Source organism: Neofelis nebulosa, chromosome 10 (genome assembly GCF_028018385.1).
Source record: "Neofelis nebulosa isolate mNeoNeb1 chromosome 10, mNeoNeb1.pri, whole genome shotgun sequence".
NCBI lineage: Eukaryota > Metazoa > Chordata > Mammalia > Carnivora > Felidae > Neofelis > Neofelis nebulosa.
The window spans coordinates 109,387,912-109,412,220 of record NC_080791.1 but is presented as its reverse complement, the minus strand read 5'-3'; the positions used below and the strand labels follow the sequence as shown (position 1 = coordinate 109,412,220).

Here is a 24,309-nt window from a genome sequence, read left to right as displayed (position 1 = left end):
TCCCACCTCCGTGAGGCTATTTTTAACTGTGCAGAACCAAAAATAGCTTGGCAGCAGCTTCAGGCCGTGGGAGAGGAGCTATTTATATCACCAGTGACGGTTCCAAAATAGCAAGCAGGAGGAGGGGGGCGGCTGGCAAGCTAGAGAGCTCCTGGCCGCTGCTAAAAATACTGGCAGTGTGAGTCATCCCGGCCTGGCTGAGTCACCCCATTCTCCCCCCCCCGAATCGGCAGGCAGCAGCAGCAGAACAGAACAGGCTAAGAATTGGAAGCTTGAGATGGGGGAGGTATCAGAGCCCATCATCTATGGGAAAGTGGGCAAGAAGCGATTTGATTCAAGAGGGGCTTTGGGGTGAATGTGTAGAAGGAAGGGGGGGTGCAGCTAAACCCACTGGGTGAGCCTGCAGTATTCCCAGCAATGCACTGCTGTTTAGGGATGCATGGGCAATTGATGGGAGGGAGCCAGACTGAGGGTGTGCATGTGTCTGTCTGTCCATTTGACTGTGACTATATTTGTATGTCTTTGTCTGTCTGCATGTAACTTTGTGTTTGTGTCCCTGTGTATTTATGCATTTGCCTGCATCTATGTCTGCCTTTGTAAAAAAAAAATGTCTACCACTTCCTGTGTTATGGGTAGTTCCATGTTTGTGTCTGTATGTGTTCATGTGTTTGCAGCTTTCCGTGCCTCCTTGTCTGTGTGTGTGTTCGTGTCCATATGTGAGTCTGCTCTGTGCCTTTTATTCTCAGCATCCAATGGAGAATGTGAATTTGCATGCATCCCCAGCCTCAATGCATCTTCTGTTGCCCTCTCTGATATCACTTGTTGGGCTCTTACACCACCTATCCCTTACTCACCTCTCTCCACCCAGCATCTTCCTTTCTTTCTGACACTTGGCCCCCAACCATTTGTGAAAGTGTGTGTTGCATGCAATCTCTAGTAAAAAGATGGAGGAAGTGAGCCCCATATGACCTCTCCCTTTTCTCTTGAATTATCCTGAATCCTCCCTGGCCTGCAGGAGTAAGTGGTTTTCCATCGCTCCATATTTGGGGCGCTGAGGGAAGAGAAGGGCTTTCTTTAGTTCTAAAAAAAAATTCCTGGTGTGGGCACAGGCATGCGCAGCGCGCACACACACACATACACACACAACTGAGAGAGAGAATGAGAAGAGAAAAAAATATCAAGGTCCCTTCTTTACTGAGACAAGCTCTTTGCATCTGTTGCCATGGCAACCCGCCCACTCCTTCCCCGAAAAATCACCAAGAAGAGGTGATGGCATTGAGGACGGATTGGCTGATTTCTTTATTATTTTTTTCTGAAAAAGGTCTTTTTATAGCAAGAACAGGCCGTGAGATCCCTTGCTCCTGTCTTGCATAGCTTTATTGGGGACCTGGAGAGACATCACCCCTTACCCACTCTCAAAGAGAAGGTGTATCTTTTCCAGAGATTTTGGGGAGGATGGCCTCCTGAGAGGGAGATGGAAAGTGATGGGAAGGGGGGGGGTGTCTGCTTCTCTAGAACAGTATGGAGACTCCTGGTTAGGGCTGCTTTTCTGGATATTTGGGGCAAGGATCTTTCTTGACAGGACTGTTGCAGTGTATTCTGTCCTGCCCTGGATAAATGTGTTTATGACACAAGAAGGAGAAAGAGAGGGGAAAGGGAGGAGGGGAGGGAGAGAGAGAAGGAGAGAGAGTGTGTGTGTGGGGGGGGTGTAGAGAATCACTTTATGGGTCTTCAGAGCATATGACAAGATGCCAAAGGACACGAGATCTCAGTGGTGGTCAGACCAGACAGGCAGACAAGATGGCTCAAGAAACATCCATTAATGCAATTGATGGTGCTGTGAGTCACCGCCAGATCGCGACTGTGTCTTCTTGCCATGCACCCCAGCTTCCCTAATACATAGATAAATGATCTGGGGAGCACTGAATCTCACCTTTCCTAACTCTTGATTCTCAAAAGCCTCCTCTAAAGCCTGGCCACCAGCCACTGCAGCCACATCACTTTCTCAAGTGAACTGTAGCCTCCTGCCAAATGACTGGATGGTGGAAAAGAAGGGATTCCTCGTTTCCTCCTGTGCTTGGCTTGCTACAGAAATGGGGTCACTTGAGGATGGAGGTTGGAAAGCCAGACTAAGGATCTGACTCTAGAGAGAAACACCTCTTCCTTCCAGCAGGCTGCTGCCACCCTTAGCAGGCAAGGGTATGGCCTTGGGAGGGGAGTTAGCTCTACTTGAAGTGATGGAAAGACCTGAGATTTGCTCTGACCTGTTAGACCTATTCTCTTGGCAAATCTGGCTGATACTGTTATAGCAATTTGATAGATGGTGAAACTGAGGATCAGAGATAGATACTGACTTACCCAAATTCACACAGCAAGTCATTGGTGGTTCTGGGTCTTAAGCCTAGTTCCCTGCCCCCAGCCCAGGCTCTTTCTCTTGCACTATGGGGTACAGCAAGGGTCTGCAAACTCTGGCCAGCATTCCAAATCTGGCCTACTGAGCGTTTTTGTAAATAAAGTTTTATTGACACACAACCACATCTATTTGTTTATGTATTGTCTATGGCTGTTTTCACCCTACAATGGCAGAGTCGAGCAGTCACAAAAGAGACAAAATGGCTTGAAAAGCCTAATATATTTACAGACTGACCCTCTGCAGAGCAAGTTTTCCAACTTTTAGGGTAGGATGACTTCATACAAGGAATATCTCCACTTGTCTCTCTCTTTCTCAGCCAGAAGCTCTCCGGGCCCAGGGCATACCAAGCTGTCAGTTTATCTCCCTTTATTCTTCCAAATGCCAAGAAGCAGTAGTGGTGTCTCTGCACTACTAGGGGAGGAGATATTGGGAAGCCTCATGGGCTGGGCTCCTTACTAGGCTAGAAGCTAGGCTTTGTAGCTAGGTAGATGGAGCCTCCCCATGCAGGAGTGATGCTCCACATCCTGCTGCCATGGCAACAAAGTTGGAGTTGGCAACAAAAAATCGGGGTACTCCATTCCATCCTTACCTCAACCCTAGTCTCAAGACTGCATTTTGGGAAGGGGAGGTGTCCCATATTTGGTGATTAAGGTATTTTCCGGAAGACAGAAAGCCCTGATGGGAAGAGAGTCATGGTATTATGGGGACTCGGGCCTCCTGGAGCCTCCAGTCTAACCACGGGGAAGAATCTCTATGCACCTTCTCAGAGAGGTTTATTAAGTTATCCAGGGTCACAGCTAGAATGAAATAATTCCAGAATCAGAAACCAGGTTCCCCGATTTCTATTTCTTTCCATTTTATTATTATTATTATTTTTTTACCAGAGTGTTCTTTTGAATCCATGAGCTTGAAACCACATAAAAGTTCTCTAACAGATTCCCAAGTATCACCCCAGTCCCAGGCCTAGGGTTCACCAGTCTGTGGAGTCAAAGTATAATCGCTGTATAGAGCTGGTCTGTGCAGTGGCTGTCTAGTCTTCAGCTGCGTCTTTAGCAGCCTGTTTTCTTTCTCCCAAGGCCTTTTCATTATGTGATCACTCCCCCAATCTACTTGCACAGGGAGATATTCAGAACATTTTATCTATTTATGGTTATGAAATCAACAAATCTCATGTGAAGAGGGTACATGCCGGCACCCACACGTTGAGACGGTCAGAGCTGGGTGAGTGGGCTGAACCGTGAAGGTGAGGGACACGGAGCCGTGGAGTGGGTGGGGAGGGGAGAGTGTAGCCAGGTGGGAAAAGATGAGGCTGCTTTGGGCAAGGACCTGGAGGCAGGGCTGGGAGAGGAGGGCACAACTAATACAATGAAGAGCGCATCAGACCACCCGTGTTCTAAGGAGGGGAGGAAAATCAATCACCTAAAATGCTCTATGAATGCACAGCAGAGACCCAACACTCCTGTAAGCCTCAAGTGGTAGACAGGAGTTCAGGACTCTGGCCTTGCCCTTGGGGCAAGGAGGTCTGGAGGAAGAGACAGACCCTCCACCCTTCATTTACTAGTTCGGCCCAGTTTCAGAGTCCTCCACCCCTCCCACCCCCACTCCCTCCCACCGGTGAATTCCTCTTGGCCCTACTGTCCTCCTAGTTGGGTCTGGGACCCTTTCTCAGTGCCCCCACAGCTTCCTGCATTTCCTCATCCTACGTTGTCATTGCTGGTTTACTTGGCTGTCTCCTCACCAGCATCTCTGGTGCAATCTGGTCTCCACATTCTCGGCATCTAGCCTAGGACCCGGCTCAGAGCAGGGCCTCAGATATGTATTTCATTCATGCACACACATCCGAGCACTGAGTTTGTGCCAGGCTCTGTGCTAGGCACTGGTGATGCAATGTGTGGAAACACAGGCCTGGCGTTAACTTCATGGAGCATCCAGGCTGGTGAGAAAGCAAGAAACACCATCAAGCCATTTAAGCCACGGATGTGAAATGATTGCTGCAAAGAAGCGAGGCAAGGCGTGTAGGAAGAGCCAAACGAGGACTGACTGAGCCCGGGGAGTCCAGGGTGGTCTCCCTAAGGACGTGTAATTGAGCCGAGTTGCTGGATGTCTAGTGACTGGCCCGTCGAGCTGTGCTGTGTGGGGTGGGGTAGACAGAGGAGTGCGGAAATGAGACCCTTTACAGGGATGGGGAGCTGCATAATGTGAGAAGCCCTCACAGCCTGAGGCTGTGTTAACAGGTGTGCGGAGTGCGGGTGAAGAGGGGGCAGCCTCTGCTAACGGCAGCTGAGCCCCCACCTTGACCAGGAGGCTTGGCTCCTGTGTACGGGCAGGACCAAGAGGGGGCCCATCGGGGAGAGCAGACGGGTGTGTGGGGAAAGCCAGTAACTTCTTTGTGGGAATGCAGGTGAGTGGGAGGGATCCTGGGGCTCAGAGAGGCAGGAGAGGGTGGGCATCCAGCGAGGGGCTCTGGGGTGAGACTTCCATGTGGAGTCCTGGCTCCTTCACATTGGGCAAATGGCTTAACCTCTCATGCTTCAGTTTACCCATCTGTTAAACAGGGATGTGAGGAGAATAATAGCTCCTGCATCAAAGGCTTGATGGAAAGTTAAATGAGTTAAATCATTAAAGCACCTGGAACAATGCCCGCCGCATGAAGGGAGCACGATCAACGTTGAATGACGGACTGTCGGCCACCATTACTTCACCTTTATGAAAAATATAATTTTGAACAAGCCTCTGAAGAGATGGCATGAGCTGCTTTGGGAGACAGCACATGCTCTGTCGTTGTGGAATGACAGGACCCAGGCACCCACTGGCTTTCTGTAGCCTTGGCCCAGCTTGGTCCGAGAGCACCAGATGGGCTGGGCTGGGCTAGGGGCTGCAGCGGTTCCAAAGAAAAGGACACGGGGGGCTGGGAAGGTTGAGGGACACACACAAAATCATCCTGAGGGCTCTGGCCCTGGGCCCAGTGTGGTCCTTCCCGGGTACCACCGGCTCCCATGGTACTCAGCAAGTCCAGGCAGGGAGGCCCAGTGAGCCCTTTCAGTGCTCAGCAACTCAGCTCTCCTTGCTGTTTTTCTAGAAGCCAACCTAACCAACTTCTTCCCCAACTTAAAACACTCCTGGTTTCTATCACTCCCAGCTACCCCAGATTCCTCCCGGCCACCTTCCCTCTTCTGCCCCCAGGTGCCTAGGCCACCATAGGCGCTAGCTTCAAGGATCTCCTTCTTATCACCTGAACATACCTTGCGACATGAGAGTTCACAGATGCACCTTATATACCTAATGCGGGCATTAACTCACTAAAACCTCATGGCAACCCCACACGTGAGCTCTTATCATTCCCACTGGCCCTGGGTCCAGCAGAGAGGGAGTCTGCAAGGAATGGTCCGCAGCATCCCAGGAGAGACTGATGGGGTTCAAGGCTGAGGTGGTCGTGGGAAAGTAGTAGACCTGGGACTGGCCAGTGACAGAAGGGAAACCCTAGGAGCAACCAGAGACTCCCCATCCTTGGAAATGCTAGAGCTGCAAGGAGTTGGTTGGACCACAGCAAGAAAACAGGAGCGGCAGTTATGGCCTATTGATGGAGCAGATCCTGGAAGCAGGAAAAGATTAACCCTGAGCAGATGGGGAGGGAACACCAGGAAGCTTTAGGATAAAGGACCATCCAGCTGAAGGGAAATCTCTCGAATCACCTAGAATAGACAGGGGATGAGCTGAAGGAGCCTTCTGTCAAGGATTGTCAAGGTTCTGGAGGATTGGAGGTGGGCTCAGCCTAGATCTCAGTGGATTGTGTTTGATGCAGGGGAGAGCCCTGGGCAGAAGACAAAGATTCTGGTTGTAACCCTGCCACTACCAGCCTACTTGGGTGTTATGCAAGCTCCTTCCCCTCTCTGGGCTCAGTTTCCCTGATTGCAAAATGTCAGTGGTAGTGGGTTGGACCACTTGGCCTGGAAGGGACCTCCCCTCTCTGGCATTTTGAGCATCTCTGGGTCCAAGACCCAGCTGGCCAGTGCCTCTCAGGCTTTGGAGGTTGAATGTTGCCTCTCTGAGGCCCAGTGTGAGGTAGGAAGAGCCCACGTGCCTAGTACTAGGTTCTGGGTGGGCTTGAAGTCTCCCAGAGGATGAAGTCCTTAGCCCTGGACAAGCAGGGCCGCCTTGGGCCTTGGAGACCTGGCCTGTGTGAACATTGATGGAAGCAAGCACCATCAGAGGCCATTCTCACAGTTCTGTGCCAAGTGCATGAGGGGACTTACCACTGGAGAGATCCGCAGGGCTCCAAGGTGTGTAAGACAGACCCCAGGTCATCCTCGGAGAGGTCTGCACAGCCCGCGGCTGAAGCAAGTACTGTCTCTTTATACTCCTCCTTAGCTTCAGCCTGGAGGAAAACACCCCAGCAGTGTCCCACAGACTGCCATAGAGGGACTCCACAGCCTGGAAAAATACCACATTTCAGAGAATCCCAGACTCACAGTTGGAGTGGGGGGCCCCTTAGTCATCCGCCTTGGGTGACTGAGACCTAGTACAGAGAATTGAGTGATCCAAGTGACACAGCCATCGTTTAGTAGAAGTGGACCCTGAACCAGGTTCCTGGCTCACAGTGCAGTGACCTTTGTGTGCCTTGTAAAGGCTGGCCTCTGGGACCAAGAGGCAGAGAAAGAGACCAGGCCAGGAGGCGGTGTTCTGGGAACCAGTCTCAACAATGTACTGACTTGCTGTGTGAGCTTGGCAAATAATGTCTCCTGGAGGGATGCCTCAGTTTCCACTTGTGTTCATTTAAAGGCTTGGCTCTGGCAATGGATACCCCTAGGAAAAGCCATTCAAGATTCCAGGGCTAACTTCTCCAGAGCAGGAACCTCTCTCCTTTGCCAGGCTTGGTGCTCACAGCCAGGCTGGGTTGGATCCACCTTTGGGTCCCCAGCCCTGGTCCAGAGTAGGGGCCCAGAGACGTCAGGAATCTATACATCACCTTGGGCATGGTCAAGTACTTCACAGAAGTCTTCAATGAGTTCTGGTCAAACACCCTTGTGATTGTTACAGGGAGAGTGCAGGCATCATTAGTATTGGGCAGGGGAATCCAAAAAGCTGGGTCCACATGGCTCTGGGGAGCTCTGCCAGAACCGTTAAGCCATACGTCCATCCAGAAACTAGCTGGTGCTTGTAAGCAGTCTGGAAAAGGTTTGGTCCCAGAAAATTCCAGAGAGCTGGTGACCTGTAGGAAGCTTTCGATGGAAGCAGACATTTGCAAGTAGCAACCTAGTTGGTTGGCCATAGAGTCCATGGGATCCAGAAGCTTGTCTGGAGTGATTAACTGTCCGGAAAGCCCATCTAGGTCTGGACTGTCCTGGGGAAGAAGAAGCAGATGCCATGCTGGAAGAGGAGATGTCTGGCTCCGCTGTTGGGTACAGGGCAAGGGCCAGAGGCTGACACACTGTGCCAGGTATTCTCAAGGTTAAGGAACACAGGATTGACCTCTGGCTCCGAAGCCTACATCATTGGGCTCTGGCTCATCGCTCTCCAGGAACATGCCATGTGACCCTGGTTAAGTCTTCTCTGGGCCTCAGTTTCCCTTTCAGTTTAATGGGTGTTCTGGAGAAACTGATCAGGGGCCTTCCAGCTAAGATCTTAAACCAACCCCAGGCTAAGCCCGGGACAAAAAGGCTAAGGCAGGAAGCTGGAGGGGGGCATGGGTCTCCAGAGACCCGGGGTAGCCCCGCGGGCAGTGAAGTTCTCACCTGATGTTTTCACTCTGTGGCCTTGTCCAGAGAGGATCCCCAAACGCGCTAGGCCTGGCATCTTGTTTCCTTCCAAGGCTCCTATGGAAGAAGAATCTCCCCTGTTGGAGGGAGGAGGGGGACGAGGGGCAAGGGCAGGACCTCCTTTCTCATGGATGAAATTTCCCTAAAGTGAGTGGAGGGCGCTAAAATGGGGGTGGGGTATATGGCACGGGGGGCTTCCCGGGCCCAGGCTCCGCGCCGGGCTCGCGGCTCGGGGGCGGGGGCAGCTCCCGGCCTCTAGCGGAGCCGCCACTCCGCCGGTTGCCTTTAAAAGGCGCCAGCGCGCGCGCATCAGCAGAAGGGCTGCGGCTCTCTTCCAAAATAGGCAAGAACTGGGAGGCCGCGGGAGACGAGCTGCGAGCAGCGCGGACGTCACCAGGGGCCTCCCTCCCACCCCCGCCTGCATCACGTCTCCATGGCAACGGCGTACCGCGGCCGCAGATGAATGAGCTAGAACTAGGAGAGGAGGAGCGCACCGAGACGAACGATCCCTCTTCCAGCATCCAGGCTGCCCTAGGGAAGGGGATGCACACCCGGCGCTAGAAGGAAGGGGGCGCCCTCTTATTCAAAAAGACTCCAAAACCCATTCATTCCCAAATGATCCTTTTGTGTCCCGGAAATCTGGAAGCTACATGGTCCAGGGACCCCTGACCCTTCGGTTCAGGGCTCCTCCAGCCTCAGAGCTCCCCTTTACCCCCCTATCCTCTCTTATTCCGTCAGCTCTTTCTGTTCCCCAAACTTTGCGGAAATATCAGACATCGTGTGTCTTAGCGCCACCACGTGGCCAATGGTGGCGCTGCGTCAGGAGTGCTTGCAGCTGGGGTCTCGCCGTCTATGTCGCCCTCTGGCGCTTGCTAGTGGGAAAAGCACAAAAGATCTTAGTCTTCGCATAAGGACTAATTAACAAAGGCATCACTGAGACATTAGTAAAGTTTAGTGAGTGCTTTCGATATGTCTAAGTTGATAAGTGCTTCATTTCATTCTCACAGCAGCTCTTAATTCAGACGATGACGACGATGATGATTACTATTTCGATTTTACGGGTGAGAACAGGCTGAGGGAAGTTGCAGCTTGCCTAAGATCTCCCAACTGTAGGGCAGAACCGCCACCTGAACTCGTGCTGTGAAAAGCAATTGTGACCCCCTCACTTCCAGATCAGTGGTCTCTGTTGGTCCACCCCATAGTCTCTTGATATAAGCAGCACAACACTTATTAAAATGATTCCCATTTTACAGGTAAAGAGACTGAGACTCAGAAAAGTGAAATGTTTTGCCCGAAGTTTCAGCAGCCATGGATACAGCCCAGGTCTCTAAGCCCCTGATCTAGGGATTTTTAGGCAGTGGAATAACAGGGAATTCAGCACACCCCTGTGAGACCCTTAGTAAGAGAGACTGAGGAGATAGCTCATCCCGGGCTACCCCCCCCCCCTCCATTAGCAAATGCCCAAGGTCAGCAGAGGAGCAGGGACTCGCCCCCACCTCCCAGGATTTTGAGAGTTCATAGGAGTTAGATGCTTGTTTATCTCTGCATATATAAAAATGTGCACCGTGCATCATTTTAATGCCATCTTTTTTTAAGCTTATTTATTTTTGAGACAGAGAGAGAACAGGGGAGGGGCAGAGAGAGAGAGAGAGAGAGAGAATCCCAAGCAGGCTCCAAGCTCTCAGCACAGAGCCACACGCCGGGCTCCATCTCACCAACGATCTCACCAGTCATGAGATCACGACCTGAGGCGAAATCCAGAGTCCCACGCTTACCCAGCTGAGCCACTCAGGCACCCCATTAGTGTCATCTTCTAAGAGACTCTTCCTACTAATGCAGGACCCCTTGCATTTATCTAGTATTGGGCTGAGAAGACGCTTCCTGGTTTCAGCTTGCTGCCTTTAAATTGACCTGCCCTATTTGCCAGTGAATAACTATTCTCAGGTCTTTTGCTTTCTTGTTTTTCCTGCGGAGATGCTGACTCCATGCCAGTCTCGGGGTGGCACCGGGGGCGGGGGGATGTTGTTAGTTTGTTTTTACTGGCTTGTGTTTTGGAGCTCATGGGTATATCATGTTACCTAGTTTTGTTGCAAAACTCTGACCATGTGATTTGATTTTATTATATAGTTGCTCTGTTTTAAGTGGAGATTCAAAATCTGGCCTCCACTGCTGCTGCCTCCCCTGTTATTCTTAGCTAACCCACTTGGGGATGCCAAGGGTTTGAGTGTAAACCATTAAAGGGAATCCAAGAGGCTGGTAGTCACACTTTCTAAAGCTCCAGTTTAAAGACACTGCTTCCAGTGTGGTTTAGATTTTTCAGGAATCTGAACCATCAGCAATGGGCACATTTCCCCATTTGGTTGACACTCACTCCACTTACCGGATCCTGGACTTCCAAGGCCCATTAATGGCTTTCCTGTCCCCATTCAAAGGACACCAATTCAGTCAACATCTTTCCTTCATCCTGGATGGTTCTGTTGTTTTCCCATGAGCTTGTTAACAGGATTTGCTGCCATTATGGCAATCCTAAAAGGTCTGGAGAAATCCATCCATTTATTTACTCTAGACAAAGTAAATCTTTATCTAGATTCACTCAGATGTGTATCTAAATAGCTTCTCCTAAATGCTTTCCTACTGTTTCCTCCAGTAGGAAATGCTGAAGGATATTGGGGTATTCCCTCTTTTTGATCCCAAAGTTTTTCTCCCAAGGTGTGTTTACAGTTGTCTGCATAGACCCACTCTGCCTCTTGATATGAATCTCCTCTGGAATAGCCAGTCACTCCAGGAAGTCCACAGAGTTGGGACAATTTGGGACAGTTGGTAAATTCCCTCTGCACTCACTATTCCACCATTGGGTTATAACCATCCATGTTTAATTTCTTACCCATCACATATCTGCCCCCAAGTGGCTCCCATGGGTATGCTCCATCCCCAAGATTTTAGTATCATAGCAGTGAGGGTGGGGACGGGCACAGGAATGTGGCCTCTCAGTTGGTTTTCCATAACTGTTCAGTCCTGACTTCTGGGCAGAGCCAAGAACTGTCTCATGAGCATTTTTTTTTTAGTTTATTTATTTATTTTGTGAAAGAGAGAGAGGGAGAGCAGGGGAGGAACAGAGAGAAAATGAGAGAGAGAGAATCCCAAGTAGGCTCTGTGCTCTCAGTGCAAGAACCCAACATGGGGCTCGAGCCCACCAACCATGAGCTCATCACCTGAGCTGAAATCAAGAGTCAGACACTCAACCAACTGAGCCATCCAGGCATCCCTCTCATGAGGATTTTCAATTGGAGCCATATCTAGTAAATTCTTATAAACAAAGCATCCTCCATGTGGTAAAAATAGACTACAGATAGAAGAAAAATCTTTTCACATTATTCCTACAGTCAGTAGGGCCAATCTTTGTGGCATGGTACCCATTCAGATTTGTTAATCCTTGAGGTTCTGTATCAGTTAGCTATTGCTTTATAACAAACAACCCCAAAACAGTAGCTTAAAACACTGCACATTTATTGTACACAAGTCTATTGATCAACTGGGCAGTCTGGCTTTGGATGTATTCAGTTAATACTTTGTGGTCAGGTAGGCAACTCTGTCGGTCTTGTATTGTATCTCTCACATACTTTGGGATCAGCTGGCTGTAGGTTGGTCTAGCATAATCTCAAGTGGGACCATTGGGCTCTCCTTTACACAGTCTCTCATCTTCCAGCAACCAACCTGGGCTTGCCCACATGGAAGTGGCAGTGTTCCTAGAGGGAGGTGGAATACAAAGCCTTTTGAGGCCAAGGCATGGAGCATGGCACTCCACATTCTTTTTGACCAAGTCGGTCACAAGTTCAACCCAGAGTCAGAGTGGGAGGAGACTACAAAGCTACAGGGAAAATGGTGAATACAGAGAAGCCAATAACTGGGGACATGAATGCAGTGACTTTCCACAGGCTCCATGAGTTTCTCTATGACAGCCAATTATGGTGACAGTGAATTATGCCTGCTTAAATTTTGATTTATAGTAGGATCATTATTCTATATTACGTTCCTAGCATTGACTTTTACCAATATATTTTAAATAGGGTCTGAATTTTTTTTTAATTTTTCATTTTTAAAAAATTTTTTTGGGGCGCCTGGGTGGCTCAGTCGGTTGAGTGACTGACTTCAGCTCAGGTCATGATTTCACGGTTTATGAGTTCGAGCCCCACGTCAGACTCTGTGCTGACAGCTCAAGCCTGGAGCCTGCCTCAGATTCTGTGTCTCCCTCTCTTTCTGCCCCCCCACCCCGCTCATGCTCTGTCTCTCTCTGTCTCAGAAGTAAATAAGCATTTATTTATAAAATAAGCATGAACATTTTTTAATGTTTATTTATTTTTGAGAGACAGAGAGAGACAGAGCATGAGCGGGGGGGGGGGGCAGGGAGAAGGAAACATAGAATCTGAAGCAGGCTTCAGGCTCTGAGCTGTCAGCACAGAGTCCAACGCGGGGCTTGAACTCACAAACCGTGAGATCATGACCTGAGCCAAATTCAGATGCTTAACTGATTGAGCCACCTAGGTGCCCCACTAATTTTTCTTTTTAATGTTCATTATTTGAGAGAGAGAGAGACAGAGAGACAGAGAGACAGAGCACAATCAGGAGAAGGACAGAGAGAGAGAGAGAGAGAGAGAGAGAGAGAGAATCTGAAGCAGGCTCCAGGCTCTGAGCTGGACAGAGCCTGACACGGGGCTCAAACCCACACACCACAAAACCATGACCTGAGCTGAAGTCGGACGCCCAACCGACTGAGCCACCCAGGCACCCCATCTGAATTTTTATTATTAGGCTTCACAGGCACCACTCATAAATAGAAAAATTGAATCCAAAGAACTTTATTCATTAGTAGTTAGAATGCCACTCCAGGCAGCTCACCATCATCCATTTATCATGCAATAAGCTGTGAGTAAAAGAGAACTCAAAAAGTGGCTTAGAATAATTAAATGTAATATCTCACAAACCGAGAAATCCAGAGGAGGGCCAGTCGATGCATCTTTTCAAAGGAAGAAGTTGACTTTAGAGGTTCCAAGCAATGTATCCGGATATAACACCCAGAGAAGAAAGAGAGAACATGTCCTTCCATTCCTGGATCTCTTTTTTAGAGGAGAAGGAACTCCCCCCCACCCCACACACACAAAGAATATCTGATACTAGATATTTTCCCTTTGCATCTCCAGATCCACTTGCCATCCTCTCCAGCTTGCTCCATGCCCTGGGATGGTGGGCTCTATGATGGTATGGATGGGCTCCTTTGCCCATTTTTTGCCAGGTGATGTGGCCAACAGGAATAATTCACAAAAGAATGAAAGGGTGAAGGAGTTAGGTCGAGGTATTTAAACTTCCTTGCCATCTACACTGGGTGACCATGGACTGATGGCATTTCTTCATCAAAGACTGAAGCCCCTGAAAGACTGAAGATAGTCTCCCCTACACATCTTTCCCAGTGGTTCATTAGCTTGAATTAAGTTGCCTGTTTCTGAGCAAAACATTATAGGAGGGAACAACACTGTAAAATGATTATAGAAAAGGTAATCGAGGTAGAAGATTCATAAATGAAATCTAACATAAGGTAATTGGCATTCCCAATGATGAAATTAGAAAAAATGCAATGGGAAAAATATTAAAAGATACAGTATCACAATTTCCGAAATAAGGATCAGCCTTTATTTATATGTAAAAACTCATAGGTTGAAAAAGCATGCATGTCCTGGAAGAGGGGAGGAATCGCATAAAAAGATAGAGCAAAGTGTCAGTCTGTAAGTACTAGATGTTATGGATACAGAGAGATTCCCATTTATTCATGGGGGGAAAACTTGTCATATATACAAATAGGATAATGTAATTCATTCATTCAACAAACCTTTTATGCTAGATCCTGTTCAAGACATTTGGGATACATTAGTTTACAAACTACTGGTCTCTCCTTTTGTGGAGCTTACAGTCTAGTGGGGGCAGAGACCTAACAACCGACATCATGAATAACAAAATTAGATGTTATGTTTATGGGAAAAAAATGTAGAGCAAGTTTGTCGGACTGGGAAAATCAGGGTTGCAATTTTAAATAAAGTGGTAGAGAGGACTTGTTGACAAGTTAGGAGCCCTAACGGTAGTCCATGTTAAACTGTGGCAACAAATATCCTCAATTCTTCACTGCTTATAACAAGAAAGAGACATGTTGAGGGGGAAGTTGGAAAGGAGATATGGGGTTAAAGATTGAGGTCTGAATTGGATATAAATTTGGGGGGAGACCTTGGTATATAAATGGTGCTTAACACCACAAATCTGGAGTGAGCACGTTAGAAAAGAGAGGAGTCCAAATCCAGAAGCCTGAAGAGATCAGGGAGGAGAGGGAGACTGAGAGAGACCACTGACACAGGAGGAAGAGCAAAGGAATATGTCCTAGAAGGTCAAGTGCAAAAAAGATTTCCACAAGGAGAGAGTAGTCTGTCAGGTCAATTTTGAAATAAGAATAGTTGAGGTCAATAGATGAGAACTAAGAATTTAAGACTTGGATGTCACGGATGACTTTTTCCATGGATGGCCAAGCTGAGAGACAGGTTGGGATGGGTTTAGGAGGGAATTGAAGTGGAGAAATTGGAGATAAGGAGTATCAACAGGTTTTTTTTTTTTTTCTGCAAAAAGGAACAAAAGTATGAGTGGTAGTTGCCAAGGGAAGTAAGATCAAGATAATGTTTATATGCTTTTAAGAGGGGAGGAATTAACTACATGTCTGTAGTCTGTATACTGATAGAAAAGATCCGGTAGGGAGCAAACATTGCTATAGGAGAGAGGAGGGACTTGCTAGAGCAGAGTCCTTGAGGAGACGAGAGCAGATAGAAAGTGGAGGACAAGTAGGGGATTGGCTTTGGACAGGAGCTTGGCTGGTTCAGAGAACAAGCAGAGCAGGCGCTGGGGGGTATATGTGGCAATGATGGGTGGAAATTCCGACTGCCTCCATTTTGCCAAGGAAGTGGGAAACAGACTCATTAGCTGAGATGAGGATGGGGGGAGGAGGTGATAGAGGTTTGGCATGTGGCCTCTTCCTCCATCTTCAAAGCTAGCAGGAGAGGGGCGCCTGGGTGGCGCAGTCGGTTAAGCGTCCGACTTCAGCCAGGTCACGATCTCGCGGTCCGTGAGTTCGAGCCCCGCGTCGGGCTCTGGGCTGATGGCTCGGAGCCTGGAGGCTGTTTCCGATTCTGTGTCTCCCTCTCTCTCTGCCCCTCCCCCGTTCATGCTCTGTCTCTCTCTGTCCCAAAAATAAATAAAAAACGGTGAAAAAAAAAATTAAAAAAAAAAAAAAGAAAAGAAAGCTAGCAGGAGAGCATCTCCATCAGTCTCTCTGACCCACACTACTGCCTTCGTGTATCATTTGTAAGGACCTTTGTGATTACATTAGGTCTGCCCAGAAAATCCAGTATAGTCTCCCCATCTAAAGATCCTATGTTTAATCACAGCTGCAAAATCCCTTTTGCCATCTAAGGTAACATATTCACAGACTCTGGGGATTAGGATGTAGATAACTTGTGGGGAGGCATGGTTTTGCCTACCACACCTGGTAAATAATTCAGAGCATCACACTCATATTGCGTATGTTGTGTTTAAAATTTAAAAAGGTCCATCAAGGCTTATACCTCTTTCTTTCTGGTGGGGGATTTTGAGTTCCAGCAATTTGAGTAACTGATGTCGATATGTTTTATTATTGGTGATTCAAACCTTGACTGCTTAGGTAAAACAGTGTCCATTGGGTTTCTCCACTGTATGTTCCTTTTTTTTTTTCTCTGTAATTAATAAATAAATATCTTTTTGAAAAAATAAAAAACAAATAAATATCTTGTGGGAAGGAGCCAAATGCTTTTGACTGGACTGGGGAGCTTAAAGAAAATGAAAAGTTCATTGGGGCGCCTGGGTGGCTCAGTCAGTTAAGTGTCTGACTTTGGATCAGGTCATGATCTCATGGTTTATGAGTTTGAGCCCCCCATCGGGCTCTGTGCTGACAGCTTGGAGCCTGGAGCCTGCTTCAGATTCTGTGTCTCTCTCTCCTCTCTCTCTCAAAAATAAATAAACTTAAAAACAACTGAAAAAAGAAAAAGAAAGTGAAAATTTCAGGGCATTAAATTCTTGGCTGAAACCACAAAGCACCAAGTAGTTCTCATGCGTAGCTTAAAAGAATTTTTTACCCCAGTAGCTACAGGGTTAGTGCAGCTGAAGATAGGGTCATAACAAATAAATTGAATTCATACTATATCCGGATCTTTTGTGTGAAATTTAAGGCATTGATTGGGAAAGTTTGGGAACCCCAAGAATTCAAATGACAGTATTTTAAAGAAATCAGAGAATGCCAAGTATCCTGAACCTCCATATCCCATGCCCACTGAAGTGTGTGTTACCCTTACAAGGGAATGCTTGCTCTCTTCATGTCTGATCCCGACCTTTGCTCACTGACTCCAGACCTAATCTAAAACCCTGTTCCAAGATGCCTCAGAGGAACAAGGGCAAAGTCTGATGCAGAAGAAAACCTCAAGGCCATGCTTTTTGGTTACCCAGTGGTACATATTATATAAGCAAGGCAAAATAAATGCTTAAGTCTTTTTTTAAGTTTATTTATTTATTTTGGGAGAGAGAAAGCACAAGCGAGGGAGGGGCAGAAAAAGAGGGAGAGAGAATCCTAAGCAGGCTCTACACTGTCAGTACAGAGCCCAACGCAGGGCTTGAACTCATGAACCATGAGATCGTGACCTGAGCTGAAATGAGAGTCGGACGTTTAACTGATCAAGCCACCCAGGTGCCCCAATGCTTAAATCTTTTATTTACCAGTTTTTAGGATAAAGAATTGGCATCTTATCATCTTGCAAATGTGGCCAGCTATTTTTTTTTTTTTTTTGAGAGAGAGAGAGAGAGAAAGCTCACACATGTGCATGAGCACGGGGAGGGACAGAGAGAGAGGGAGAGAGAGAATCCCAAGAAGGCTCCACTGTCAGCCCAGAGCCCTACTTGGGACTCCAGCTGTGAGACATGACCTGAGCCAAAATCAAGAGTCAGTCATTTAACCGACTGAGCCACCCAGGCACCCCCGGCCACTTACTTTTTAAATGTTATTATGATCTCATGGTTCTAAACACATTCGATGGGCTTTAATCCATTGCAAATGTTATTCTTTATTTTCTTTTTCTCTTTCTTTTTCTTTCTTTCTTTCTTTCTTTCTTTCTCTCTTTCTTTCTTTTTTTTTTTTTCAACATTTTTTTTTTTTTTTTTTTTTTTGGGACAGAGAGAGACAGAGCATGAACGGGGGAGGGGCAGAGAGAGAGGGAGACACAGAATCGGAAACAGGCTCCAGGCTCCGAGCCATCAGCCCAGAGCCTGACGCGGGGCTCGAACTCACGGACCGCGAGATCGTGACCTGGCTGAAGTCGGACGCTTAACCGACTGCGCCACCCAGGCGCCCCTCTTTCTTTCTTTTTTAGTGAACTCTACCCCCAATGTGGGACTTGAACTCCACAGCATGCTCTACCAACTGAGCCAGCCAGGGCCCCACGGTTGTTATTCTTATTAAAACTCAATTGCCCCAGGGGCACCTGGGTGGCTCAGTTGGTTGACATCTGACTCTTTTTTTTTTTTTTTTTAATGTTTTTTATTTATTTTTGGGACAGAGAGAGACAGAGCATGAACGGGCAGGAGAGGGGCAGAGAGAGAGGGAGAGAGAGAGGGAGACACAGAATCGGAAACAGGCTCCAGGCTCCGAGCCATCAGCCCAGAGCCTGACGCGGGGCTCGAACTCACGGACCGCGAGATCGTGACCTGGCCGAAGTCGGACGCTTAACCGACAGCGCCACCCAGGCGCCCCGACATCTGACTCTTGATCTCAGCTCAGATCTTCATCTCAGGGTCATGAGTTCATGCCTTCTTTGGGCACCATGCTGGGTGTGGACCCTACTAAAAAACAAAAACAAAACCAAAAAAACTCAACTACTCCATCTTTGGCCTCTTCACAGTCAGAGTGGCATCTGAGACCTTTTGAGCATGACCCTAGCAGTCTTTGATAATAGCTTTTTGCTATCTGGTGTGACAAGATGTCCCTGGCTCCAGGCATTTCTGGATCAAAGATTATGTACCTTTTACATTTGAATTTTGATGACGTCCAATTCATCATTGTTTTCTTTTATAGATTGTGTTTTTGGTGTCGTACCTAAGAAAAGTGTCCCAATCTAAAACTAATGTCATATATGTCAGTTATACTCCGGTAGTAATTTGCAAAAAGATAATCATCTCTAGGGGCGCCTGGGTGGCGCAGTCGGTTAAGCGTCCGACTTCGGCTCAGGTCACGATCTCGCGGTCCGTGAGTTCGAGCCCCGCGTCGGGCTCTGGGCTGATGGCTCGGAGCCTGGAGCCTGTTTCCGATTCTGTGTCTCCCTCTCTCTCTGCCCCTCCCCCGTTCATGCTCTGTCTCTCTCTGTCCCAAAAATAAATAAAAAACGTTGAAAAAAAAAAAAAAAAAAGATAATCATCTCTAAGATCAAAATTATGTCCTGTGTTCTTTTTAGGATTTTCATAGTTTGGGGCGCCTGGGTGGCTTAGTCGGCTAAGCGTCCGACTTCGGCTCAGGTGATGATCTTCCAGTTCGTGAGTTCGAGCCCCGCGTCCGGCTCTGGGCAGATGGCTCGGAGCCTGGAGCCTGCTTCAAATGCTATGTCTCCCTCTCTCTCTCTGCTCGTCCCCTGCTCACGCTCGGTCTCTCTCTCCTTCAAAAATAAATAAAAATATTTAAAAAAAAAGAATTTTCATAGTTTAAGCACTTAAGCTAGCTGTTCTATGCTCCACATGTCGCAGTCTAGATAACATTTTGTATCAGAAACATACACAGGTTTTTAATCACAGTATAAAAATATTATTTTTATGATTTTAAAAAATGAAATGTTATCGGGGCTTCTGGATGCCTTAGTCGGTTAGGTGTCTGACTTCGGCTCAGGTCATGATCTCATGGTTCGTGAGTTCGAGCCCCATGTCGGGCTCTGTGCTGACAGCTCAGAGCCTGGAGTCTGTTTCAGATTCTGTGTCTCCCTCTCTCTCTCTCTCACTCTCACTCTCTCTGCCCCTCCCCTGCTTGTACTCTCTCTCTCTCTCTTTCTCTCAAAAATAAATAAACATTAAACATTTTTTTTTGAAAGAAAATGTTCTTGATTTGATTTTTGTTTAGTTTTTTGAATTCATCTATTCATTTTTTTAGTGATCTCTATATGCAACATGGGGCTCAGACTCACAACCCTGAGATCAAGAGTGGCATGCTCTTTTGATTGAGCCATCCAGGCGCCCCCGATATTATTTATTTATTTATTTAAATACGGAACGCTTCACGAATTTGCATGTCATCCAGGAGCCATGCTAATCTTCTCTGTATTGTTCCAATTTTAGTATATGTGCTGCCGAAGTGAGAACTTTATTTATTTTTAATTACACAAATGACACAGGAGAATAAACTGTACAAAAACAGCAAAAGTACAGACAGTAGAAAGTGAAAAGTCACCCTTGCATCCATTGTTATTCATTCATTCAAGAAATCTGGGCTAGGTCCCCATTCACGTATTACTTCCATAATTCAAGATTCATTAGTCTACATACAAAAACGCTGTATTCAGTATGCTGTGGACATATTATGGCAATAACTTTACCATCTTCCCATAGCTGCATTCTCTTTTTCCGAAGGCAATAAAATGAAAATCTTTGTATCAAGACATGGACGTTGTACGTGTAGAAGGTGACTCAGAGAATGCAGATTCTGGAGACAGAAGAACCACATCTTGTTGCTCTCCAAGACTAAAATGAGAAGGCTTTCTAGTGGTGCTGATGTCTTTCAGATGCGTTAAAAAGAAAACCAAAGTTGTAAGACAAGTCAGGGGCTTCCTTCTTAATGTCTGCGCTTCCTAAAGATGTTGTAAGGGTTTAGTTGTGTGTTTTTAAATCTGATTTCAGATGGTCCTTGATGTGAAATGTTGGGATTTGGGACTGAACGGTCAAGAAAGAATTCTTGAGATGTCTTCGGTGCAAAAAGGTGGTTTTATTAAAGCATGGGGACGGGACCTGTGGGCACAAAGAGCTGCACTGGGGTTGTGAGGAGCGACTGATTATATACTTTCAAGTTGGGAGGGGGTTAGGGTTAGCAGAAGTCTCTAAGGAATTTGGAAGCAAGGTTTCCAGGACCTAGAGGGGCTAGCTGTTGTTAGGGAAAGGTCATTTATTACTGTCTAATAAAACCTGGGTCGTGAGACCCTTCAGATGTGGATTAGTGGGCCATATGCTTGGAGGATGATTGCTAACATATATCTTGGGGGTTAGACATAAAGGTAGTTTCTGAAGGAACTTTTACATATTAAAGGAGACTTATAGGATCATGGAGGGCTGGCTAATGTTAAGCCAAGATTGCCTTTTGCCCTTGGCAAAGTATTAACATGGAGGCAGCTGAGTTCCTAGAGGAAGTTCACTCTGCCTGTCTCAATGACTTGTCAATGTGCTGTAAGTTAAAAGGAAGTTTAATTTTTTCCGTATGTGTTTTGCCTTTGTCCTCCACATTAGTCATCGTGGTCTAGCTCCTTCTTCACTCTTCCCAGCTAAGTGAATGCGGACATACAAGAAAGACATATATGATGTCTTTGGCATAAAATCTAGAACAGAGACGCTAACGTCTCCCAGTGAATCATCAACCTTGATTTCATCTGAAGGGCGTTGGGGTGTTTTTCATCTGCTTTAGCTGAAAAATCATCTTGGCATGATCTCTACCTGTAAGCAGGTCCCGCCAACCACCCATTGTGTTCTTACTGTAACTGTGGTGCCCTTTGCAAATTCCCGCGGTTATATCTCCGTAGGCAAAATAGATCACTGTCCTTTCAACAGATTTTAAGTCATCAAATACTGAAACATTTTGCATTGAAAGAGCAGTGCTTCAAAAGGTAACTTTAAAATGTAACTTTATTTCTTCTACCGTCTTTGAGGTCTAGAGTTGTAAAACCGAGGAGCAGCCTACTTGAGGGTTCTATTCCACTGGTGGGTCTTCCCTCTTTGGCTGCAGGATCTGACTGGTACTACCCAGCCCTGCCATCTACTAACTCCATGGTTTTATTAGCCCATCTTGCTGGAAGTCCTGTCCTTACCAGTAGAGGGCGCTGAAAAGTCACTAAAGGAAGAAAAGGTTCTCCAGGTTCTGGTGCATCTCCCCTGCCCTTTCTCTAGTGCTGAGCTTTTGTTTTGGTTTGGTTTTTGGTTTTTTGGGGTTTTGTTTTTTGGGTTTTTTTTTTTTTACCAGCGTAGATAACACACAGAATTAAATTAGTTTCAGATGTACACTATAGTAATTCAACAGTTCCATATGTTAATGCTCATCAAGAGAAGTGTACTCTTAATCCCCTTCACCTATTTCACCCATTCCCCTCCCCACCCCACTTCCCCTCTGGTAACCACCAGTTTGTTCTCCATAGATAAGAGTCTGTTTTTTGGGTTTGTCTCTTTTTTTTCTTTGTTCGTTTATTTCATTTCTTAAATGACACATATGAGTGACATTGTATAGTATGGCTGACTGGCTTATTTCACTTAGCATTAGACTCTCTAGACCCATCCAGGTTGTTGCAAATGCCAAGATTTCATTCTTTTTATGGCCGAATAATATTCCACTGTGGATATATACCACATCTTTTTTATCCATTTATCTATCGATGGACACTTGGGCTGCTTCCATACCTTGGTTACTGTATACAATGCTGCAATAAACATAGGGGTGCATATAACCCTTCAAATTAGTGTTTTCATATTCTTTGGGTAAATACCCAGTAGTGTCATTCCTGGATCATAGGGTAGTTTTCTTTTTAATTTTTTGAGGAAACTCCATTCTGTCTTCCACAGTGGCTGCACCAGTTTGCATTCCCAATAGTGCATGAGAGTTCCTTTTTCTCCACGTTTTCAGCGACACTTTTTGTTTCCTGAGTTTTTGTTTTAGCCATTCTTTTTTTTCCCTTTTTTTTTTTTTTGAAGATAAATATAGGTTTAATGATCCATTGTCTTTCACACAGAGACTTTGTAATCCCAGGATATACAACCATGCAACATAGACCAAGTAGCCAATTCTAAAATAGACTTGGCTTCTTACAACTACCCTGAAAACACTGCAGCCTTTCTTCCATCCAAAATGACCCTAATCTCACATGAAACATTATTATAGGGGAACCAGCAACCTAGCTTTGTGGCCGAAAGTAAGAACCAAAGGAAGAAAAGTAATTTGGTGGTGAGCTGGTGAGAACAGGAAATCTGGTTTCCTTCCCTGTGCTTCTTAGCTCGTCTTATTCTAGCTTTTTTTGTCCCTGTTCTTCAGCCCATCCATGTTAGCTCTCAATAGGTTTGAGTAAGTCGTCTGAAACCTGCTCACGTCCTTGGAGCTCACCACGGTGCTGATCTTTTTCCCATCAGTAGCTCTTAACAGACACATGCTGCCTGAGAGCTCAAAGCCCCCCACAGAACCTTTCCTTGGGATGGGTTTAGTTCAACCATCGTACTTCTTCAGGGTGATGAACACACTGCCAACAACCAGCACTTCTGGAAGAGTCTGGTCAGCTCCATAGGGAACTACTCACTCCAGCAGCACCAGGATGGTGATCCCCTGCGTCAGCATCTATTTTAGCCATTCTGGCAGATGTGAGAAAGTATCTCGTTGTGGTTTTGATCTGCATTTCCCTGATGATGAGTGATGTTGAGCATCTTTTCATGCGTCTGTTGGCCATCTGGATATCTTCTTTGGAGAAATGTCTGTTCATGTCTTCTGCCCATCTAAGGCTCAGCTTTTGGGCTGGCAGTTTTCCCTCATGAGATTCTTCATGGGCACAGCTTCCTTGAGTATCTGCCTCATGCAGAATGGTTTTTCCAGGGACCAGCTCCTACTGAGGTCAGCTTCCCCAACTCCCAGTTGGTGACCAGCCAGTGGTCAGTAGCTGCCTCTGGTATATCCACTGGCAGCTTTGCAGTGTTTCTGGGAAGATACTTCAGTGACTCCTCATTTCCCTTTCCAGTGAGGGGTGGCCCCCAGCCTAGGTGTGTGTGTGCCCTTCCTCAGGCACTACTCTCTATATCTACTATAGGGGAGGGGACTGCTCTCTATATCTACTATTCCTTTGTTCTCTAGAGTTCTTTGTAACCCTTACTAGAAAATTCCCCATTCTTCCAATCCTCTGGAAATAACTCTTTATATTAAATTTCCCTGATTCAAATTACTGTGTGGATCATGTCTCCTGATTGGACTCTAACTGATATAATAATGTTACAACATCCTTTGATATTATTCAGGGCAAGTCTGGCTTCCTGGTTCTTTTCCAAACTGTCATTAGCTATTCCCCGTCATTGTTTCTCCAAGATGAATTTCAAAATCAGGTTTCTTTTCTTTTTTTTTTTTAAGTTCATTTATTTTTTAGAGAGAGAGAGAGACAGACAGACAGAGACAGAACACAAGTGGGGGAAGGGCAGAGAGAGAGGGGGACACAGAATCTGAAGCAGGCTCCAGGCTCTGAACTGTCAGCACAGAGCCTGATGCAGGGCTCGAACTCATAAACCATGAGATCATGACCCAAGCTGAAGTCAGACGCTTAACCGACTGAGCCACCCAAGCGCCCCTGGTTTCTTTTTTCAAAATCGATTTTCCAATGCTATAAAACAACCCTTAAGATTTTAATTAAGATAATATTGAAATAACATGTGAAAATGTTGAGAATGGGCATCTTTGTGACAAGAATAAGTCTTCCTATCCAGAGACATGAATTAGCTCCTCAGGTAGGTAATGCTCTCCTTACCCTTGTTTGCGGGAAATTGTTTCTTCATTCTGCTGTGAGTACCTTGAGAAGGGCTTGTGTGCCACCAAAGTGGTCCCACGTCTGCCACTGCTGGGCACCCAAGACATACAAACAGCCTAGGGTTAATTTCTTAAATAATTTCTCAGCTTGAGGAGCATCTGGGTGGCTCAGTCAGTTAGGCATCTGACTTCGGCTCAGGTCATGATCTCACGGTTCATGGTTTCAAGCTCCACGTCGTGCTTTGCGCTGACAGCTCAGAGCCTGGAGCCTGCTTCAGATTCTGTGTCTCCCTTTCTCTCTGACC

The 24,309-nt window shown here is 46.6% G+C and overlaps 1 long non-coding RNA gene and 1 pseudogene across 1 annotated transcript; both read right to left on the bottom strand.

Moving 5' to 3' along the window:
• Positions 1-3,167: 3,167 nt before the first annotated feature.
• LOC131488200 (uncharacterized) lies at positions 3,168-8,493 on the bottom strand. Its single transcript, XR_009250115.1, has 2 exons — positions 8,146-8,493; positions 3,168-7,754 (listed from the first exon to the last, which is right to left on the bottom strand). It is a non-coding gene; the product is annotated as an uncharacterized LOC131488200 (long non-coding RNA).
• Positions 8,494-19,519: 11,026 nt separating this feature from the next.
• Positions 19,520-19,620, bottom strand: LOC131488910 (U6 spliceosomal RNA; annotated as a pseudogene).
• Positions 19,621-24,309: the final 4,689 nt, after the last annotated feature.